We start from the raw sequence: 22,503 nt of genomic DNA, 5'->3' as shown, positions 1-22,503 counted from the left end.
TATCCACGCCTAATCTCCAGGCACTAAGGAGCCACTTGGAGGTGGGCGGACTTGAAGGTGGATCCCATCACACCAGTACTTTCCGAAGGAGCCCAACTGAAAGCAAGGACACCAGTGAAGAAGTTCATTCTACGTGAGCACAATTATCACCTACAGCATTTGCTGCACATCTGCCTTTGTGCCAGAAAACAGACACGAAGAACACCCAGCCCTTACCCTCAGAAGCCCACAGTCTGGCCAGGGGAAAGGGAACCAGAAATGTCAGCAGATGAAGGCATAATAGTACCAGGCAATGTGCTCATTATGAAAAGAAAATAGCTACAGAACACAGAGGAGGAAGCCACCAACGATTCCAGGGAACCAGGACTGACTCTACTGAAGCACTGGGACTTACGCTGGGTCTGGACGGACAAGGAGTTTTCCAGGCAGGGAACATGGAGTAGGTGGGACAAGGAGCCAGCAGTTGCGATGAGCAGGACTCTTTGCTGCAGCAGCCCTCAGCTCAGGCAACAGGAGAGGAAGCCTGAGCCCAGGTGCAGCCACAGAGACAGGACAATGGGAGACATCTGCCGGCTCTGCCCAGGGTCTCCAACCCACCACGGCCACACCACTAGGTCTGCCGTCTGCTCTGCAACCAGAAATCCTGTAGCTGCTGTGGCCGGTCACTGGCATCACTGTGATCCGTCCACTCCAGCTGGAAGGCTGAGCAATGACACTATGTCTAGAGAAGACACACTGACCCATGGCATGCCACCCCAGGGACAAGAGCCAGCTCACATCCTGGCCCTTCCAAGCAGCAAGCGTCCCCATGCCACCTGTTACAAACATGTGTAAGTCATATGGGCCACAACTGCAACCACCTAGTCTCTGTGCCTGTCGCTCTCTCTGTCCTGCAGAGACACCCTGCCAGCTTGCTCCACCTTCCTTTAGTAAATAAACATCTCTCCCTTTGGAGGTGAGATCCCTGAGAACAAAGGCCATGCCACGTGACCATGCTCTGGGAACCAAGACCCTGGAGGTGCCCCCTCCCCACCCGCAGTCAGTGATAACAATTAAGGGCCTCTTGCTCTCACCGAGCCTTTGAAAGGTTCCACTCTTGTTTGCAGGGGACAGTGGTAGGGAACCAGGGTTCCCTTTTACCCATCTTTTAAAGTCAAAACGCTCCAGGGCAAAATTATCAGGTTACACCATTTATATGGTAACAAAACACACATCAATAAGGACATATTTATTTCTTGTGGAAGAGTACTCAGCCAGCAGAAGCCATGTAATATTTTTAGTTTTACGCTTTCTTTTAATTTATTATTTGGAAAATAAGAGGAATGTTAATAACAATGCAGGTCCCTTCCAGCCCTAAAATTCAATGATTCTAAATATGTCAGACAATAAATCAAATACGCCTGACAGCTCTGTGTAAATAAAGTGGAAGCAATTTTCGGACTAGCAAGGACTACCGTGTACTGGAAGAATCCAAGGAAGACCAAAGCAAGAAGCTGCTTTGTCTTTGAGTTTTATTTCTGCTTCCAAATTTTAAGAGCCCAGCAAGAACACAAACAGTAGTTATGCCCTAGATCTTTAAAATCCCTTTCCTATTAAATAACTTATGAGCGTTAAAGAAAGAGTCCAGTTGGGTTTTTTCACATGATGCTACTCAGAGAGAACTTTTGAAAAAAATTTCCAAGATCTAATTCTTTAGCTAAATTACCTTCTTGTGAAAGGTGGAGACTCCTAAAAAGTCACATACAAAAACATGGGAAGAAAGAAACCAAGAAGCAATAAAAAGGACCAACGATGCAATGTAACTATCTCTTCCACTCGATAACCACACCCTCCCCATGCCCAGAGCCCACCCCTCAGAGGCCTGGGAAGAAAGAAGGGGCAGCCATGACCACCAACAAGCATGAAGCAGCGCTGGGTCCCGCTCATTAAAATCGATCTTCTCATTTAGCCAGTTGCATGGTCACATTTTCTAGGTATCTCAACTGTCCTTAAAGAGTGCCCATGATTCACCATAAGAAGAAAAAAACACAAAAAAAGAAGTAGAGAAAAGTCAAAATGGTTATCAATGGCTGGAGGAATATAAGAGTTTTCTTCCTGCTTCCACTTTATTATTTTTCAATTAAAAAATAACCTGTACCACACCTTCTTTATCCATTCATCTGATGATGGATGCACACATATACAATGGAATATTACTTAGCCATAAAAAGAAACGAAATTGAGCTATTTGTAATGAGGTGGATAGACCTAGAGTCTGTCATACAGAGTGAAGTAAGTCAGGCAGAGAAAGGCAAATACCGTATGCTAACACATATATATGGAATTTAAGAAAAAAACGTCATGAAGAACCTAGGGGTAAGACAGGAATAAAGACACAGACCTACTAGAGAATGGACTTGAGGATATGGGGATGGGGAAGGGTAAGCTGTGACAAAGTGAGAGAGAGGCATGGACATATATACACTACCAAACGTAAAACAGATAGCTAGTGGGAAGCAGCTGCATAGCACAGGGAGATCAGCTGGGTGCTTTGTGACCACCTAGAGGGGTGGGATAGGGAGGGTGGGAGGGAGGGAGACGCAAGAGGGAAGAGATATGGGAACATACGTATATGTATAACTGATTCACTTTGTTATAAAGCAGAAACTAACACACCATTGTAAAGCAATTATACTCCAATAAAGATGTAAAAAATAAATAACCTGTATTACTTCATGTGTTTGTATGTTGTCTCCTCATTGATCCATTTACCCATTCTTCATTCATTCATTCCTTCAAAGTTCTATGGGATAGGGAAAATGAAGACAGCATTACCCTAACATCACGGTTGGGGCAACTCTAGCCAGAGAGGTAAAATCATTTCTAAATGAATTCACACAGCACTATAAGATCTACGTGCACCAAAAGATTAGACTGAGAGCTGTACTCACAGCCCAGACATGGGGAATAAGAAGGAAGAATCGCTTGGGCCATGACCTAGAACAATGACTAGGAACCTTTCCAGGCAGCTGAATGGAATCACAAGCCCTTCTAATTACCCTGTCTCTGGGCTGGCACATAGGGTAAGCATTCATTTATTCCTTTTGTCCTGGCACCCTATTAAGGAACGAAAGATCTGGAATAAGCAGGGTGTGACCTTCAGCTCACTCACCAGCACACAGCCCATGGCCCCTGCCAAAAACAGGTAGGAGAAGGACCCAGAGCTCACAGTAGAAATCATACATTTACCCACAAGGCGGTGACAGCTCCTGCAACAAACCCAAACTGTGGCTCAATTTAATAAGGCATCCAATGCTCAGATGCCTCATCTGATTCACCAGCAGGATACGTAAATCACAGCTAGAATAGGAGGTACCTTGTCAGGGCTGCCTGCTGGAATTATGTGGGAACAACACTGCATGGGTTATTCTGGTGTTGCCCATCAAAGCCTCATATGTCTGTTTCACACACCTCTCTTTTAACAAAACTCGGCTCTTAACCCAGCTTGGAGCTGAAATCAATAGTTCTGCTTCTGGATCTGAAACATGAACAAACATAAAAGCCTATGGCAGTTTCTTAACTGGTAACTCCTCTTGATGTCCACTGTCACTGCCTAAGTGATTCTGGGTAAACATTCCAACCTTTTCGAGCTTCAGTTTCTTCATCTGTAAAATGAAGGCTATGGTGCCCACTCTACTAGGATTACTGGGAGGATTACTTGGGACATAGATGCAAAATGTCCAGCATGTAGTATGCACCAAATATCCAAACATGGTCACTGCTATCTATCTATCTATCTATTTATTTATTTATTTATGGCTGCGTTGGGTCTTCGTTGCAGCACGCAGGCTTTCTCTAGTTGCAGCGAGTGGGGGCCACTCTTCGTCGCGGTGTACGGTCTTCTCATTGCTGTGGCTTCTCCTGCTGAGCACGGACTCTAGGCACGCGGGCTTCAGTAGTTGTGGCTCGCAGGCTCTAGAGCGCAGGCTCAGTAGTTATGGTACACGGGCTTATTAGTTGCTCCGTGGCATGTGGGATCTTCCCAGACCAGGGCTCGAACCCATGTCCCCTGCATTGGCAGGTGGATTCTCAACCACTGCGCTACCAGGGAAGACCAGTCACTGCTTTTTTTAACTGACCTCAGTACATCCGCTGCTGTAAGCTGATAAAAGAATTTAAATAAATAAATAACACTAGTTTCCTCTGGATTAGTATATTTGTGATACTGCCATCCTGACCCTACAGAAATTTTTAAGAAATCAAATCTGGGTAATGGCTGCTTTGGAAAAGCAGCAGCCACTGCTCCGTGCAAAAGTGTAATCACATTACTCATAGCTTAATGCATGTGATCCAGAGCTACAAGCAAGCATGTCTGTGATGGACTTCTCATCTGTGGCTGCCACTGCAGCCCATCCAAGGCTCTGCAGGCATCCTGACTGGGAACGTCTACATTAGCTCCTGATGGGACCCACACTCCCACTGTCAATGGGAACACACTCAGCAGGAAGGAGGCGATGCCTTCATAATAAGGTCATAATACAAACAGAAACGTTTGCTTGGGGAAGGCATGCTGGGCTCTAGGTCGGCCACTAAATGTCCCTTCCTCAGTTCTCAGGGGCTCCCAAAGCAGTCTGGGATCCCTACCTGAATCTTCCCAGCCCCTGCCAGGTAGGGATGGAGCCTCCTCAGATGCCTTGATACGGCCTACTTTTGACTCAGCACTGCTGAGTACCAGACTAAACACCAAAGGAGACAACCGGCAATGCTGGACTAAATCTACCTTCTTTCTGAGAAGGGGCTCTGAAATCTCAGCATTTTCCATTTAACCAGAGCTTCCCTCAAGGGTGCCAAGCACTAACTGGGGATATTTGGTCCTTAGACCATTTACACTCTGGATAAATGCATAACTTCTAGAAAAGCCAATTCAGAATCCAACCACAAGCATGCTCTAAAGATGTGGGTGGGAGGAGCTTCAAGATGGCGGAAGAGTAAGACGCGGAGATCACCTTCCTCCCCACAAATACATCAGAAATACATGCACACGTGGAACAACTCCTACAGAACACCTACTGAACGCTGGCAGAAGACCTCAGACCTCCCAGAACGCAAGAAACTCCCCAGGTACCTGGGTACGGCAAAAGAAAAAACAGAGACAAATGAATAGGGACGGGACCTGCACCAGTGGGAGGGAGCCGTGAAGGAGGAAAGGTTTCCACACACTAGAAGCCCCTTCGCAGGCAGAGACTGCGGGTGATGGGGGGGTGGAAGCTTAGAAGCCACGGAGGAGAGCACAGCAACGGGGTGCAGAGGGCAAAGCGGAGAGATTTCCGCACAGAGGATCGGTGCCGATCAGCACTTACCAGCCCGAGAGGCTTGTCTGCTCGCCCGCCAGGGCGGGCGGGGCTGCGAGCTGAGGCTCGGGCTTTGGTGGGAGCGCAGGCAGAGCACTGGGGTTGGCGGTGTGAACACAGCCTGCAGGGGTTAGTGCATCACAGCTAGCCAGGAGGGAGTCCCGGAAAAGGTCTGGAGCTGCCGAAGAGGCAAGAGACTTTTTCTTCCCTCTTTGTTTCCTGGTGCGCGAGGAGAGGGGATTAAGAGCGCTGCTTAAAGGAGCTCCAGAGACGGGCATGAGCCACGGCTATCAGCGCAGACCCCAGAGATGGGCATGAGACGCTAAGGCCACTGCTGCCGCCACCAAGAAGCCTGTGTGCGAGCACAGGTAACTGTTCACACCTGCCCCTCCCGGGAGCCTGTGCAGCCCACCACTGCCAGGGTCCCGTGATCCAGGGACAACTTCCCTGGGAGAACGCACGGCGCGCTTCAGGCTGGTGCAACGTCACGCCGGCCGAAGCCGCTGCAGGCTCGTCCCACACTCTGTACCGCTCCCTCCCCTCCGGCCTGAGTGAGCCAGAGCCCCCAGATCAGCGGCTCTTTTAACCTCATCCTGTCTGTGCGAAGAACAGACGCCCTCCCGCAACCTACACACAGAGGCGGGGCCAAATCCAAAGCTGAACCCCAGGAGCTGTGCAAACAAAGAGAAAGGAAAATTTCACCCAGCATCATCCAGACCAGTGGATTAAATGCCCACAATCAACTTGATGTACCCTGAATAGCTGGAATACCTGAATAGATAACGAATCATCCCAAATTGAGGAGGTGGACTTTGGGAGCAATGATATATATATATTTTCCCCTTTTCTCTTTTTGTGAGTGTATATCTGTATGCTTCTGTGTGTGATATTGTCTGTACAGCTTTGCTTTTACCATTTGTCCTAGGTTCTGTCTGTCCATGTATTTTTTTGTTGTTGTTTGCTTTTTTAGTATAGTTTTTAGCCTTTAGCATAGTTTATAGCACTTGTTATCATTGGTTGATTTATTTTTTTGTTTGGTTGCTCTCTTCTTTCTTTCTTTTACTTTTTTAATTTAATTTTTTTATGTTTAATAATTATTTTTTATTTTAATAACTTTTATTTTATTTTTTGTTCTTTCTTTCTATTTTTCTCCCTTTTATTCTGAGCTGTGTGGATGACAGGGTCTTGGTTCTCCGGCCGGACATCAGGGCTGTGCCTCTGAGGTGGGAGAGCTGACTTCAGGACACTGGTCCACCAGAGACCTCCGAGCTCCATGTAATATTGAAGGACAAAAACCTCCCAGAGATCTCCATCTCAACGCCAAGACCCAGTTCAACACAATGACCAGCAAGCTAGCATGCTGGACACCCTATGCCAAACAACTAGCAAGACAGGAACACAACCCCACCCATTCCCAGAGAGGCTGCCTAAAATCATAAGGCCACAGACACCCCAAAACACACCACCAGACGCAGACCTGCCCACCAGAAAGACAAGATCCAACCTCATCCACCAGAACACAGGCACTAGTCCCCTCCACTAGAAAGCATACACAACCCACTGAACCAACCTTAGCCACTGGGGGCAGACAACAAAAACAAGGGGAACTATGAACCTGCAGCCTGCAAAACGGAGACCCCAAACACAGTAAGTTAAGCAAAATGAGAAGACAGAGAAACACACAGCAGATGAAGGAGCAAGGTGAAAACCCAAAAGACCAAACAAACGAAGAGGAAATAGGCAGTCTACCTGAAAAAGAATTCAGAATAATGATAGTAAAGATGACCCAAAATGTTGGAAATAGAATGGAGAAAATACAAGAAACATTTAACAAGAACCCAGAAGAACTAAAGAACAAAGAAACAATGATGAACAACACAATAAATGAAATTAAAATTTCTCTAGAAGGAATCAACAGCAGAATAACTGAGGCAGAAGAATAAATAAGTGACCTGGAAGATAAAATAGTGGAAATAATGACTGCAAAGCAGAATAAAGAAAAAAGAATGAAAAGAATTGAGGACACTCTCAGAGACCTCTGGGACAACATTAAACGCACCAACACTCGAATTAGGTCCCAGAAGAATAAGACAAAAAGAAAGGGACTGAGAAAATATTTCAAGAGATTATAGTTGAAAACTTCCCTAATATGGGAAAGGAAATGGTTAATCAAGTCCAGGAAGCACACAGAGTCCCACACAGGATAAATCCAAAGAGAAACATGCCAAGACACGTATTAATCAAACTATCAAAAATTAAATACAAGGAAAAAATATTAAAAGCACAAAGGGGAAAAAAACCAAATAACATACAAAGGAGTCCCCATAAGGTTAACAGCTGATCTTTCAGCAGAAACTCTGCAAGCCAAAAGGGAGGGGCAGGACATATTTATTTAAAGTGATGAACCGGAAAAACCTACAACCAAGATTACTCTACCCAGCAAGGATCTCATTCAGATTTGATGGAGAAATTAAACCCTTTACAGACAAGCAAAAGCTAAGAGAAATCAGCACCACCACACCAACTATAGAACAAAGGCTAAAGGAACTTCTCCAGACAGGAAACACAAGAGAAGGAAAAGACCTACAATAACAAACCCAAAACAATTAGGAAAATCGTAATAGGAACATACATATCGATAATTACCTTAAATGTAAATGGATTAAATGCTCCAACCAAAAGACATAGCCTGGCTGAATGGATACACAAACAAGACCCATATATATGCTGTCTACAAGAGATCCACTTCAGACCTAGGGACATATACAGACTGTAAGTGAGAGGATTGGAAAAGATATTCCATGCAAATTGAAATCAAAAGAAAGCTGGAATAGCAATTCACGTATCAGACAAAACAGACTTTAAAACAAAGACCATTACAAGAGACAAAGAAGGACACTACATAATGATCAAGGGATCAATCCAAGAAGAAGATATAACAATTGTAAATATTTCTGCACCCAACATAGGAGCACGTCAAAACATAAGGCAAATGCTAACAGCCATAAACGGGGAAATCGGCAGTAACACAATCGAAGTAGGGAAGTTTAACAATCCACTTTCACCAGTGGACAGGTCATCCAAAATGAAAATAAATAATGAAACAAAAGCTTTAAATGACCTATTAAACAAGATGGACTTAAGTGATATTTATAGGACGTTCCATTCAAAAACAACAGAATACACTTTCTTCTCAAGTGCTCATGGAACATTCTCCAGGATAGAACATATCTTGGGTCACAAATCAAGATTTGGTAAATTTAAGAAAACTGAAATCGTATCAAGTAGCTTTTCCAACCACAACACTATGAGACTAGATATCAATTACAGAAAATATCTGTAAAAACTACAGACACATGGAGGCTAAACCATACACAACTTAACGAACAGACCACTGAAGAAGTCAAAGAGGAAATCAAAAAATACCTAGAAACAAATGAGTGAAAACACAACCACCTGAAACCTATGGGATGCAGCAAAAGCAGTTCAAAGAGGGAAGTTTATAGCAATACAATCCTACCTTAAGAAACATGAAACATCTCAAATAAACAACCTAACCTTACACCTAAAGCAATTAGAGAAAGAAGAACAAAAAAACCCCGAAGTTAGCAGAAGGAAAGAAATCATGAAGATCAGATCAGAAAGCAATGAAAAAGAAATGAAGGAAACGATAGCAAAGATCAATAAAACTAAAACCTGGTTCTTTGAGAAGATAAACAAAATTGATAACCCATTAGCCAGATTCATCAAGAAAAAAAGGGAGAAGACTCAAATCAACAGAATTAGAAATGAAAAAGAAGAAGTAACAACTGACACTGCAGAAATACAAAGGATCATGAGAGATTACTACAAGCAACTGTATGCCAAGAAAATGGACAAACTGGAAGAAATGGACAAATTCTTAGAAAAGCACAACTGTCCGAGACTGAACCAGGAAGAAACAGAAAATATGAACAGACCAATCACAAGCACTGAAATCGAAACGGTGATTTAAAATCCTCCAAGAAACAAAAGCCCAGGACCCAGTGGCTTCACAGGCGAATTCTATCAAACATTTAGAGAAGAGGTAACACCTACCCTTCTCAAACTCTTCCAAAATATAGCAGAGGGAGGAACACTCCCAAACTCAATCTACGAGGCCACTGTCACCTTGATACCAAAACCAGACAAGGATGTAACAAAGAAAGAAAACTACAAGCCAGTATCACTGATGAACATAGATGCGAAAATCCTCAATAGAATACTAGCAAACAGAATCCAACAGCACATTAAAAGGATTATACACCATGATCAAGTAGGGTTTATCCCAGGGATGCAAGCATTCTTCAATATACGCAAATCAATCAATGTAATACACCATATTAACAAATAGAAGGAGGAAAACTATATGATCATCTCAAGATGCAGAGAAAGCTTTCAACAAAATTCAACACCCATGTGTGATAAAAACTCTCCATAAAGCAGGCAGAGAGGGAACTTACCTCTACATAATAAAGGCCATATAGGACAAGCCCACAGCCAACATCATCCTCAATGGAGCAAAACTGAAACCATTTCCACTAAGATCAGGAACAAGACAAGGTTGCCCACTCTCACCACTATTACTCAACATAGTTTTGGAAATTTTTGCCACAGCAATCAGAGAAGAAAAAGAAATAAAAGGAATCCAAATCGGAAAAGAAGTAAAGCTGTCACTGTTTGCAGATGACATGATACTATACAGAGAGAATCCTAAAGGTGCTACCAGAAAACTACTAGAGCTAATCAATGAATTTGGCAGGATACAAAATTAATGCAGGGAAATCTCCTGCATTCCTGTACACTAATGATGGAAAACCTGAAAGTGAAATTAAGGAAACACTCCCATTTACCACTGAAACACAAAGAACGAAATACCTAGGAATGAACCTACCTAAGGAGACAAAAGACCTATATGCAGAAAACTATAAGACACTGATGAAAGAAATTAAAGATGATACAAACAGATGGAGAGATATTATACCATGTTCTTGGATTGGAAAAATCAACATTGTGAAAATGACTATACTACCCAAAGGATCTACAGATTCAATGCAATCCCTATCAAACTACCAATGGCATTTTTCACAGAACTAGAACAAAAAAATTCACAGTTTGTTTGGAAACACAAAAGAACTTGAATAGTCAAAGCAATCTTGAGAAAGAAAAATGGAGCTGGAGGAATCAGGCTCCATGACTTCAGACTATACTACAAAGCTACAGCAATCGAGACAGTATGGCACTAGCACAAAAACAGAAATATAGATAAATGGAACAGGATAGAAAGCCCAGTGATAAACCCATGCACATATGGTCACCTTATTTTTGATAAAGCATGCAAGCATATACAATGAAGAAAAGATAGCCTCTTCAATAAGTGGTGCTGGAAAAACTGGACAGCTTACATGTAAAAGAATGAAATTAGAACACTCCCTAACACCATACACAAAAATAAACTCAAAATGGATTGAAGACCTAAATGTAAGGCCAGACACTATCAAACTCTTAGAGGAAAACATAGGAAGAACACTCTATGACACTCTATAACACTCTATAAATCACAGCAAGATCCTTTTTGACCCACCTCCTAGAGAAAGGGAAATAAAAACAAAAATAAACAAAGGGGACCTATTGAAACTTAAAAGCTTTTGCACAGCAAAGGAAACCATAAACAAGACGAAAAGACAACCCTCAGAATGGGAGAAAATATTTGCAAATGAAGCAACTGACAAAGGATTAATCTCTAAAATTTATAAGCAGCTCATGCAACTCAGTATCAAAAAAACAAACAACCCAATCCAAAACTATGCAGAAGACCTAAATAGACATTTCTCCAAAGGAGATATACAGACTGCCAACAAACACATGAAAGAATGCTCAACATCATTAATCATTAGAGAAATGCAAATCAAAACTACAATGTGTAGGGCCTTCCCTGGTGGCACAGTGGTTGAGAGTCCACCTGCCGATGCAGGGGACACGGGTTTGTGCCCTGGTCCAGGAAGTCCTCACAGGCCACGGAGTGGCTGGGCCCGTGAGCCATGGTGCTGAGCCTGTGCATCTGGAGCCTGTGCTCTGCAATGGGAGAGGCCACAGCAGTGAGAGGCCCGTGTACTGCAAAAAACAAACAAACAAACAAACAAAAAAAGCCAACTACAATGAGGTATCACCTCACACCGGTCAGAATGACCATCATCAAAATATCTACAAACAATAAATGCTGGAGAGGGTGTGGAGAAAAGGGAACCCACTTGCACTGTTGGTGGGAATGTAAATTGATACAGCCACTATGGAGAACAGTATGGAGGTTCCTTAAAAAGCTAAAAGTAGAACTACCATACGACCCAGCAATCCGACTATTGGGCATATACCCTGAGAAAGCCATAATTCAAAACGAGTCATGTACCACAATGTTCATTGCAGCTCTATTTACAATAGCAGGACATGGAGGCAACCTAAGTGTCCGTTGACAGATGAATGGATAAAGAAGATGCGCCACATATATACAATGGAATATTGCTCAGCCATAAAAAGAAACGAAATTGAGTTATTTGTAGTGAGGTGGATGGTCCTAGAGTCTGTCATACAGAGTGAAGTAAATCAGAAAGAGAAAAACAAATACCATGTGCTAACACATATATATGGAATCTAAAAAAAAAAAAAGGTTCTGACGAACCTAGGGGCAGAAGTGGAATAAAGATGCAAACATAGAGAATGGACTTGAGGACACGGGGAGGGGGAAGGGTAAGCTGGGACAAAGTGAGAGAGTGGCATGGACATATATACACTACCACATGTAAAACCGATAGCTAGTGGGAAGCAGCCCCATAGCACAGGGAGATCAGCTCGGTGCTTTGTGACCACCTAGAGGGGTGGGATAGGGAAGGTGGGAGGGAGGGAGGGAGATGCAAGAGGGAAGAGATATGGGGATATATGTATATGTATAGCTGATTCACTTTGTTATAAAGTAGAAACTAACACACCATTGTAAAGCAATTATACTCCAATAAAGATGTTGAAAAAATAAATTAATTTAAAAAAGAAAGATGTGGGTGTCTGTTGGGGCACAGGCTGGAATACCCACAGGAAAGGACGTCATGGTCACTTCTTAATATGAAATCCAGGTTTACCAAGGCACCTGCTGCCTTTGCTCACACAGAGCTCCCTACACATTGGCAGCTTTGATTGCAACAAGGCAATCAGAGACTTTGCCCTTCCTGCCTCTACCTCCCAGCAGGATGCCCTCATGGTCTTCTCCTCTACTCTTTCTCATCAAAACTTGTAAAGAGAACTGGGGCAACTCCACTCACATTCAGTAAGGAATCCAATCCCAAGGTGACAAAATCCTGCCAGAGTTTCTGCCAGTAGAAAGGTAAGAAATATTTGGGGAGAGGGCCTTTGCTAGCCCCTGAATTTAAAACACACTCATCAGCCTGTGTCCTTGTAAAGATGGAAGGTAAGGAGGATTAAGAACTAGTGTAGGAGACTTCAGACAATACTACAGAGCTACAGTAATCAAAACAGTGCAGCACAAAAACAGACATATGGATCAATGGAACAGAATAGAGAGCCCAGAAATAAACCCACGCACCTACAGTCAATCTTTGACAAAGGAGGCAAGAATGTACAATGGAGAAAAGACAGTCTCTTCAGCAAGTGGTGTTGGGAAAGCTGACAGCCACATGTATACCAATGAAGTTAGAACACACTCTCCCACCATACACATAAATAAATTCAAAATGGCTTAAAGACTTAAATATAAGACATGACACCATAAAACTGCTAGAAGAGAACACAGGCAAAACATCTCTGATATAAATCACACCAATGTTTTCTTAGGTCAGTCACCCAAGGCAATAGAAATAAAAGCAAAAATAAACAAATGGGACCTAATCAATGTTATAAGCTTTTGCACAGCATAGGAAACCATAAACAAAGTGAAAAGACAACCTACAGATTGGAAGAAAATATTTGCAAATGATGAGACCAACAAGGGCTTAATTTCCAATATATACAAACAGCTCATACAACTCAATAACAAAAAAATGATAATAATAACCCAATCGAAAAATGGGCAAAAGACCTAAGTATACATTTTTCCAAAGAATACATACAGATGGCCAATAGGTGCATGAAAAGATGCTCAACATCACTAATTATTAGAGGAATGCAAGTCAAAACTACAATGAGGTATCACCTCACACCAGAATGACCATGATTAAAAAGTCTACAAATAACAAATGCTGGAGAGGGTGCGGAGAAAAGGGAACCCTCATACACTGTTGGTGGGAATGTAAATTGGTGCAGCCACTATGGAAAACAGTATGGGATTCCCTCAAAAAAACTAAAAATAGAGTTGCCATATGATCCAACAATCTCCCTCCTGGGCATATATCCAGAGAAAACTCTTAATTCAAAAAGATACATGCACCCCAATATTCACAGCAGGACTATTTACAATAGCCAGGATATGGAAGCAACCTAAGGGTCCATCGACAGATGAATGGATAAAGAAGATGTGGTATCTATACACAATGGAATACTACTCAGCCATAGAAAAGAATAAAATAATGCCATTTGCACCAACATGGATGGACCTAGAGATTATCATACTAAGCAAAGTAAGTCAGAAAGAGAAAGACAAATACCATATGATATCACTTATATGGGAAATCTAAAATGTGACACAAATGAACTTATTTATGAAACAGAAACAGACTCACAGATTATGAAAACAAACGGTTACCAAAAGGGAAAGGCACTGGGGGGAGGGATCAATTAGGAGTTTTGGATTAGCATATACAAACTATTATACAGAAAACAGATAAACAACGAGGGCCCACTGTATAGCACAGGAAACTATATTCAATATCCAGTAATAAACCATAATGGAAAAGAATATGTATACATATGGATAACTGAATCACTTCGCTCTACACCAGACACTAACAAAACACTGTAAATCAACTATAATTTAAAAAAAAAAAAAAAAAAAAAACTAGTGGAGTCGGGGAAAGGGAATGAAAAGAGTCTGCAAATGGTTTTGAAGGGAAAAGATACAGCAACCAGGAAAATGAACACGGGCAATGTGAGAATATTTTCTACTACAGACCCAAAATGGAGCCAGTGGGCAGTACAGCAAGGACCCAGGTCCTAGGGAGGTGCTGGGGCCTTGTCATTTTCTAAAGGAAGATCAAGAAATAGCTACTCAAGCCTGTATTCAGCCTACAGTGGGAAGTAACAAGTGTCCACTGAACACCCACTGCCAGCCAAGCACGGTGCTCTGCTCTGCACTTTACATTATCCCCCATAATCATCACAATGACTTTGCAAGGAGGGAGGCAGCCTCTATATTTTACAGTAGAGAAAACTATGGCTCAGGGAGATTACGTAACTTGAGCAGGGGGTCAGCTCCAGCTCTGTCCAACAGCAGAGCCCTGGGCTCTTTCCACATACCATGACAGCCCAGTGCCGCCAGTTGGTTGAGCACCCCACCAAGTTCTAGACCATCAGCTCCCGAAGGATGGACTCCACTGGGCCCGACTCAGACCTGATCAACCTGCGAAAACTCAGAACAGCTACTAGTTGAATCAGAGCTGGTATGAAATTATGATTCTCTTGGAAACTCGTAATTTAATCCTTTTGAAGGCAAAGTCCCACCTTTGACAAAGGCCAGGGAAGCTGAGCCTCTAGGGCTAAGATATGGGTGAAGCGAGAGTATAGAAAAGGAGGGGAGAGAAATCCCAGGGGGCACCTGGAGGGATGAGAGAGGAACAAGCTATTACACCAGACGTCTGTGTGGCTGCTGGGCTGGAGTCGGGGCTGGAGGACAGAGGGTGAAGCAGGATCCTTTCCCATAGATGTACGGCATCCAGCAGGTTCCAGGAGCGGCCAGTTCCCATCCTAAGCGAGAGCAGCTTGCTAAGCGCACCAGCCTGCAGCCTGATCCGTGAATCACCCCAGACTGACGTGCCTCTTCTCCCAGCCAACAGCCAGGCGGGCCACGGGCGACTCCCATGCGCTCGTGTACAGGAGCACACAACACCTTAACAGACCTGGGGCCCAACTAACTAAAAATTAGACACAAATTGGATTTGGGTCATTGCTTGCCTTCCTGCTGGTCCCTGCATTCTGCCACACAACCTTGGGGCCTGAATGACAGAACTGGAGAAAATATTGAATAAATTATGGACACACATTCAACCACAGCTACCCAGACCTCCTGTGCTTATTAACAATGCCTCTCTACCACGTCATTCTTAAATCTTCCACAACTAAAATCTACCTGGGAACGTAAATCTTCTTCACCATAACGTGAAGAAGTCCCATAATAACAGCTCATTACTGAGCCATGTTGGGTTATATTTCTCCAAGAAAATAAATAACCAGTTTAAAGATTGTCAGAAAAATGTTCCACTGGTACTCAGGTTAAACATGATTATTTATTAGAAATTATCAAAAGCTACTCACACCTGTGGTAACTATAAGCACACAGGGTCCTCAGTGAGTTTTATACTGAAAGGTGGGAAAGAGACGTAAAACACACAACTGCTACAGATTTTCGCTTTGAACAGATCTTCATTTCTTTGGCCTTTGGGGCTGATCTTGGTGATGGGAGCCTCTTGCACCAAATGCTCAGACAGAGAGAACCCTGGGGAAAGATTCGTAAGAGGTGGAAGAGGGGAAAATACCATACGGAGAGCCGTTACTCTGTGCCAGGCAGAGCTCAACCCCCCAGATTAGGAGTCAGAAAACTTTTTCCTATGAGGGGCCAGAGAGTACATTTTTTTGACTTTGTGGGTCACAGACAGACTCTACCACACCCTCTTCTCCCTGCCCCCTTTAAAAATGTATCAAGCACTCTATACACACTTTATTATATATAAAACAGGTAATCCACAAGGACCTACTGTATAGCACAGGGAACTCTACTCAATATTCTGTGATAACCTATATGGGAAAAGAATCTGACAAAGAATGGATATGTGTATAACGGAATCACTTTGCCTAACACAGCACTGTAAATCAACTATACTCCAATATAAAATAAAAATTAAATTAAAAAAATTGTACCAATCACTGTAAACTAGTGACCTCAGCTGGACTTGGTTTTCGGGCTGAGTCTATCCATCCCTGCTCTAAACAGACTACTTGTCTCAACTCTTTCCACTACCCTCTGTGGTAGATGTTGTTTGTGTTCCCATATTAAAGACGAAGGGAACGAGGTGCTGAGATGTTAGGAAGCCTGCTTGGGTTCACACACTTGGCTTAAATGTCAAAGTACAAAGCCAGGCAGGATCCAAGCCTAGGCCCACTGGTTCTCAAAGGTCATACTCTTCCCACTGCACCTCATGGGCTCAAAAACACTCTGAATTTGGCAACTCTCTTTTCAGCAAAGAGTGAATTTATATTATGAATAAGAAGGGATGACAAAAGAACTAATATTTGTTGAACATCTAGTGTGTATTGAGCCCTGGCCATGGACTTTACACATGAGACTGCCCAGGGCCAGTGTGGATAGTTGTATAAGTCACTCACTGTATGGGAATGCCCGGTCAGCAGTGGTTATTAGTGGGGAGAGAGAAGCGGGGAGGGGGGGGGACAACACAGGGGTAGGGGAAGAGTTACTATGGGATAATATGAAATCACATGTGAAAATTTTGAAAATTGTAAAGCACTATAGAATTTAAAGACTCTGTCATTCAATTAAAAAAAAAAAAAGACCGCCAGGTCAGGAAAGGAGTGGGGGCTGAAATGCCACGTGCACTGCATGCGTCAGTCACACCCTGGAGCAAGGCTGTACCCACCCAGAGGGAGCACCTACTTCCACTTCGAAGGCACCATGGTGGCTGCAGCAGTCCCACCAGTGTATCTCCCAGAGGGTAGGATGCAAGAGGAACAGCCTCACCAAAATCCAGGGGAACCTGCAGCCTGGGACAGCAAAGGGAGACAGAATAGAGTCCAAGCGAGCAGACTTGCAGAACACGAGGAGGATAGGAGAAGCCAGAGACAGGAACCGTGGCACCAAGCCTCAGTCGCTAAGGAAAACCAAGCTCACCCCACCCTCTTAGGATAGAGTTCTGCAGTCAGGAGAAAGACAGGCCCGTTTCACATACCATGTGACTTAATGGACTTCATTACTCCCAAAGGTGATAACAGTGGAAAATAGGTATTTTAAAGGAAGATTTACACAAATTCTATTCAGTTCAACAGACACTTATTGACTCTCTTAGTGATCATGACCTAAGAGTTTATTAAAGGAAGCCAGGAGCAGCTGCAGAATTTCCCTAACATCATGAAGTTTACATGGTGTAGGTGTCATCCTTAACAAAAATGGACTCTTAATCACAAAGCAGAACGGGTGAGACCCAGTGTGACCGCTGGGTTCCTGCGGGCTCCTCTGCTGCAGTTCTGACCGTTGCAACCCAGGCCATTATAATCCCTCCCCATCACTCACACAGTACAGGGACCAGGGACCTACAAGCGCCCCACACAGCTGTCGTGGCATAAACCGTTTCCACCCAGAGTGCCCTAGCAGAAGACAGCCCAGGCACAGCCCTGAGATGGCCCAGGTGTACCTGCCTCATACTCTACCTCCTGGGCTCAGATGCCCTGGTCTTAACTTGCAGGAGGCAAGCTGAGCCAAAGGCCGCAGGGGGTCCTGAAACACAGGGGCCTGCCCCTGCCTCAGCACATGGTGACGCGTCCCAGGAGGGACAGCACTGGGAAAGAGTCCTTAAGGACCCACAAGGCTTCCTTTCTCCCACACCCTACCCAAATGGGAAAAAAAAACAAAAACAAAAACCCACTCATAATTGTCTTCTTGAGACCTCAGCAGGCAAAAACTTAAATTGTTGGGAATCAGTTAACCAGTGGAAGAAACTACATTTTGTTTCCTTTATCATCTCCAACTCCAAGGACAAGATTTTTCTCAGATGCCCCTAAAAGTTTTTGCAATTGTCTCCAGACGGACACTAGTGAGGAGAGAGAGTAATTTACTTTCTGCAATTACTAAGCTCCAAACTCCCTAAACAGCCAATCTTTATGCCGCCAGTGTAGCTGTGTCTGTGGACGGCTGGTTCAGGCGAGGGCAATCATTCCCTGAGCCCTCCCCTACTGCTCAGTGTTCAAAAGGCAATGAAAAAATTACCCCGAAAACAGCTGTTTATGCTTTAGGTGGTACCTATGTGGAGAGAGAAGTGACGGGCCGGTGGAAGTCACAAGCCATAAAATTGAGAAAATATTATTTTCAGGTTAAATGTGAAGGGAATTCCCTCCGCAAGAGGTAATCAATAGTCAAGCAGAAGCACTTCAGGACAAGACCCTCTGGTGACGGAGAGAAGGAAAGTGGCACGAGTCACCTCCGAGTGACAAGTCACTGAGCTACGACAGCTGCAGAGGGACTGAACTTCACCACTGTTACCATCCCCAGAGCTCTGAAGGTGCTTCGCCCAGCAAAAGGGAGCCAGGCCCAGCCCCCAGCTTCTGGATGATTTTCTCCTTCCAAGCACACAACCCTACAACATAGAGATAGCATCTAAATCAACTGTGGTAAACTGTGCTGCTCCAGGCACAGCTCTGCGGCATTCTGAAAGAACAGGTAATAGCAGCTATTACTCCCTCCCAGCCATAACCCAAGAATCTAAGAGATTTGGGAACCCTTGGACATACCCAACCCTGACTTTGTCCCAATCTTGACAATAAGCTGCCCACAACACAGAAGGCCCAGCACAGCATCCTGAATCCTACTCAGTGCTTTGCTTATGAAGGACCTATCTCCCCAACCAGGGCCAATTCTCACCCTCATGGCTGTGAGAATTTGGTCCAGTGGGCTGGAAAGTAATGGTCCTTAACCAATGAATACAGAGAGCATCTAGAAGCAGCCAGAGGTTCTAATCACTGGCCTCTCCTAGGTTCCTGAGACAAGGCAGTCATTTGCTGCCAAGCTTGGACATCAGGTTACATTTAAAAGGGAAATCTGGACTCATAATGATTTTAAACATACATAATTCTAGACCAGGTTGTTGCTAAGCACTGAAGTCTACCTTATTTTACTCAAAACTTCCAGGTCCTCCGGACTGCCCCTGGGGAACAAGATGCAATGCCTTCTGGAATGAGGAGAAATAAAATCACTTCAAAAGGCACTAAGGAGGGCTTCCCTGGTGGCACAGTGGTTGAGAGTCCACCTGCTGATGCAGGGGACACAGGTTCGTGCCCTAGTCCGGGAAGATCCCGCATGCCGCAGAGCAGCTGGGCCCTTGAGCCATGGCCGCTGAGCCTATGCATCCGGAGCCTGTGCTCCGCAACGGGAGAGGCCAAAACAGTGGGAAAAAAAAAAAAATGGCACTAAGGAGACAGTCAGCTTCATTGATTTATTTCTGAGATTGAAAACTGGGGAAGGAGAAGCTACCAATTTTTCATCGGTACTGAGCTATGCTTGACTTGTGGTTTGACTGGCTTGACTCAAACTGCAAAGAGCAAGGTTGCATCTTCACCAGGAGGGCAGCACAGCAGAGCACTGAGCTCTGGAAGTCCAACAGAGCCCACTCTGAACCTCGGCTCCAACATTTATTGACGGTGCGACCTTGGAAAGGTACTGAACCTCGCTTTTCCAATCTATAAAACAAGGTTATTAATAGGGCCAACTTCATAGAGTTTACAAAGTCCACATGAGGTAATCCATGTAAAGGACTGATGAATGCTCATGAAGAGTAGCCATTAGAAGTAGTATTGCTGTTTAATATATGATTCTCATTTATGTTCATTTTAACCCTCGATTATTCTTCTTTTCAAAGCTAGCCCATCATATTAGGATTTTAGGGGGGAAAGTTTAAAAGGAAGGTTTGCTTGCCCTCTTGCTTTTCTTTGAAAAACAGCATTCTCTGGCTCCATGGTCTGAAAACAGGTCCAAAAAGACAGTGACTTACTTAGTCTTTTAAAAAGGAGGGAAAAAAAACCCTAACATGCAAGTCAGAGGCAAAGGTGAGGGAAAGTGGTTCTGTTTTACAATCAAGAAAAAGCAATTCAGGAGGAAAGACCCACATGTCTCTGTGTTGGTTGAAGCCAGAATAAACCCACAGAGAGCTGTACATTCTGCTGAACAAGAGCAGGCAACCACATTTTCCTAGATGCTTCTTTAAAATATGTAAGGGAGATGGTATGCAAAGACAAAAACTCATAAAGCAATCTTTCTCATCAAAAAACACCATAAGGAGGGTGAAAAAAAAACAAGCCACAGAGTGAGAGAAGATATTGGCATCATTTAAAACCAACAAATGGCTTGCATCCAGAATATATAAAGAGCTTATACAAATCAATTAAAAAGAAGACAGACAACCCAGTTAAAAGTAAAGGGCAAGAGATGTGAATAGGCACTTTACATCATAGGATACCCCTAGGCCAAAATATACCATAAGGGCTAAAACAGGGAACTCTGACCACACCAAGTATAAGAAAAGATGTAGCGCAACCGGGACTCTCCTGCCCCACTGGCTGGAGTGGAGCCCTACAGTGGTACAGCCACTTCAGAAAACCACTGGACAGTGTGAACGGAAGATACTCCTATCCGCCCTGTGACCCAGCAACCCCACCCCTGGGAATATATCCAACAGAATTGAGTACAGGTATAGAAAAAGATGGATACAAGAATGTTGATCAGCAGCAACGCTCAAAGCAATCTGCACCTGAAACAACTCAAAAACCCATCAGTAGCAACATGGATAAACGGGTCTGTTCACACAACCGAATACTAGACAGCCATGAAAACCGGCGAACTATACTATACATTCCAGCCTGAGTGAGACCACGTGCATATATATATAATACGGAGTAAAAAACGGGCCAGACACCAACAAATATAAACTGTAGGATGTCATTTACATGACATTCAGAAAAGGGCAAAACTAGCATTCACTGCAAAGTTAGACTAATGGTAACCTCTGGGAAGAAGGGAGCAGAAGTAAGGCAGAAAGGAAATAAGATTAGGGGAGGGTAAGTGAGACTTTCGGGGTGCTGCTCATGTCCTGTTTCTTGATCTAGGGGCTGGTCACACGAGTCTGCGTACTTGGTAATAGGTCTGTTCTATTTGTGCACCTTATATGCATATTACACTCCAATACAAAAGTTTAAGAAATGAGTGAAACAGATACAGTATATTCTGTTGTATTTATGTGATCTGGCTGGGTCATTGCTTAGTTGGAAATAAAGAGATGCAGTTGACCCTTGAACAACACCGGTTTGAACTGTGCAGGTCCGTTTATATGTGGATTTTTTTTTCAATAAATACGTACATTACGGTACTACATGGTCAAGGGTTGGTTGAATCCATGCATGAGGAACTGTGGATACAGAGAAACCACATCTACAGACTATGAATTATATGTGGATTTTCGACTGCATAGAGGGTCGACACTCCAACTCCCACAGTGTTCAAGGAGTTGTTCAGTGTACTCTGAATGAGAAACAGCCATTCCAGGGAAACATTCACATGGCAGAATGTGTTCTTCTGACACCCGGGGCACTGGTGGATGGGTACACCCCACAGTCACTGCAAGGGAGGGGCACTGTCCTAGTCTCAACCCTGACAGAAAGGCACGTGGGAAGCCAGAAAGGTACACAGAAAACCTAATAATGGCACAAGTAACAACAAATGTATTAATCACTTATTAAAGTCCTGGTATTGTTTTAAACACTCAAAATGTATTAACTCATGTAATCCTCCTAAGTCCCCATTTCATTTTTCAAACAAGCTAACTAAGCACAGAGTAGTTAAGTGGCCAACCCAAAGTCACACAGCTAGCAAGAGCCAGAGTGTGCATCCAGGCCAGGTGTTCTTGCTCCAGAACCCCACACACTTAGCCACACGCTGTGCCACCTCCCTAAACTACCTGACAATCTGAGGAAGAACAGGAAATCCAACCCCCTGCCTCGGCAGAGGCATTCATGCCATTGATGGGGAGAGTGAAGACAGAGGCCAGGAGGAGAAGAGCCACCATTCACAGAGCGCCTATGTGCCAAGCAATGGGCTAAATACCCTCTTCATGCCAAATCTGGTTAAATTTTCACAACAGCCCTATGAAGTAGCCAGTAGTATTATCCCTATGTGGGAGATGAAGAACATGGGCTGAGAAAATTGAACTAACTTCACACAGCCAGT

At 43.8% G+C, this 22,503-nt stretch overlaps 1 protein-coding gene across 1 annotated transcript in view; it reads right to left on the bottom strand.

The window, feature by feature from the left end:
- SPOCK1 (SPARC (osteonectin), cwcv and kazal like domains proteoglycan 1) overlaps nucleotides 1-22,503 on the bottom strand; it is a 567,180-nt gene that overhangs the window by 305,835 nt on the left and 238,842 nt on the right. The window lies entirely within an intron of this gene.

The sequence above is a fragment of the Phocoena sinus genome, chromosome 3 (assembly GCF_008692025.1).
Source record: "Phocoena sinus isolate mPhoSin1 chromosome 3, mPhoSin1.pri, whole genome shotgun sequence".
In the NCBI taxonomy this organism is placed as follows: Eukaryota; Metazoa; Chordata; class Mammalia; order Artiodactyla; family Phocoenidae; genus Phocoena; species Phocoena sinus.
This window is presented reverse-complemented; position numbering and strand designations above follow the sequence as displayed.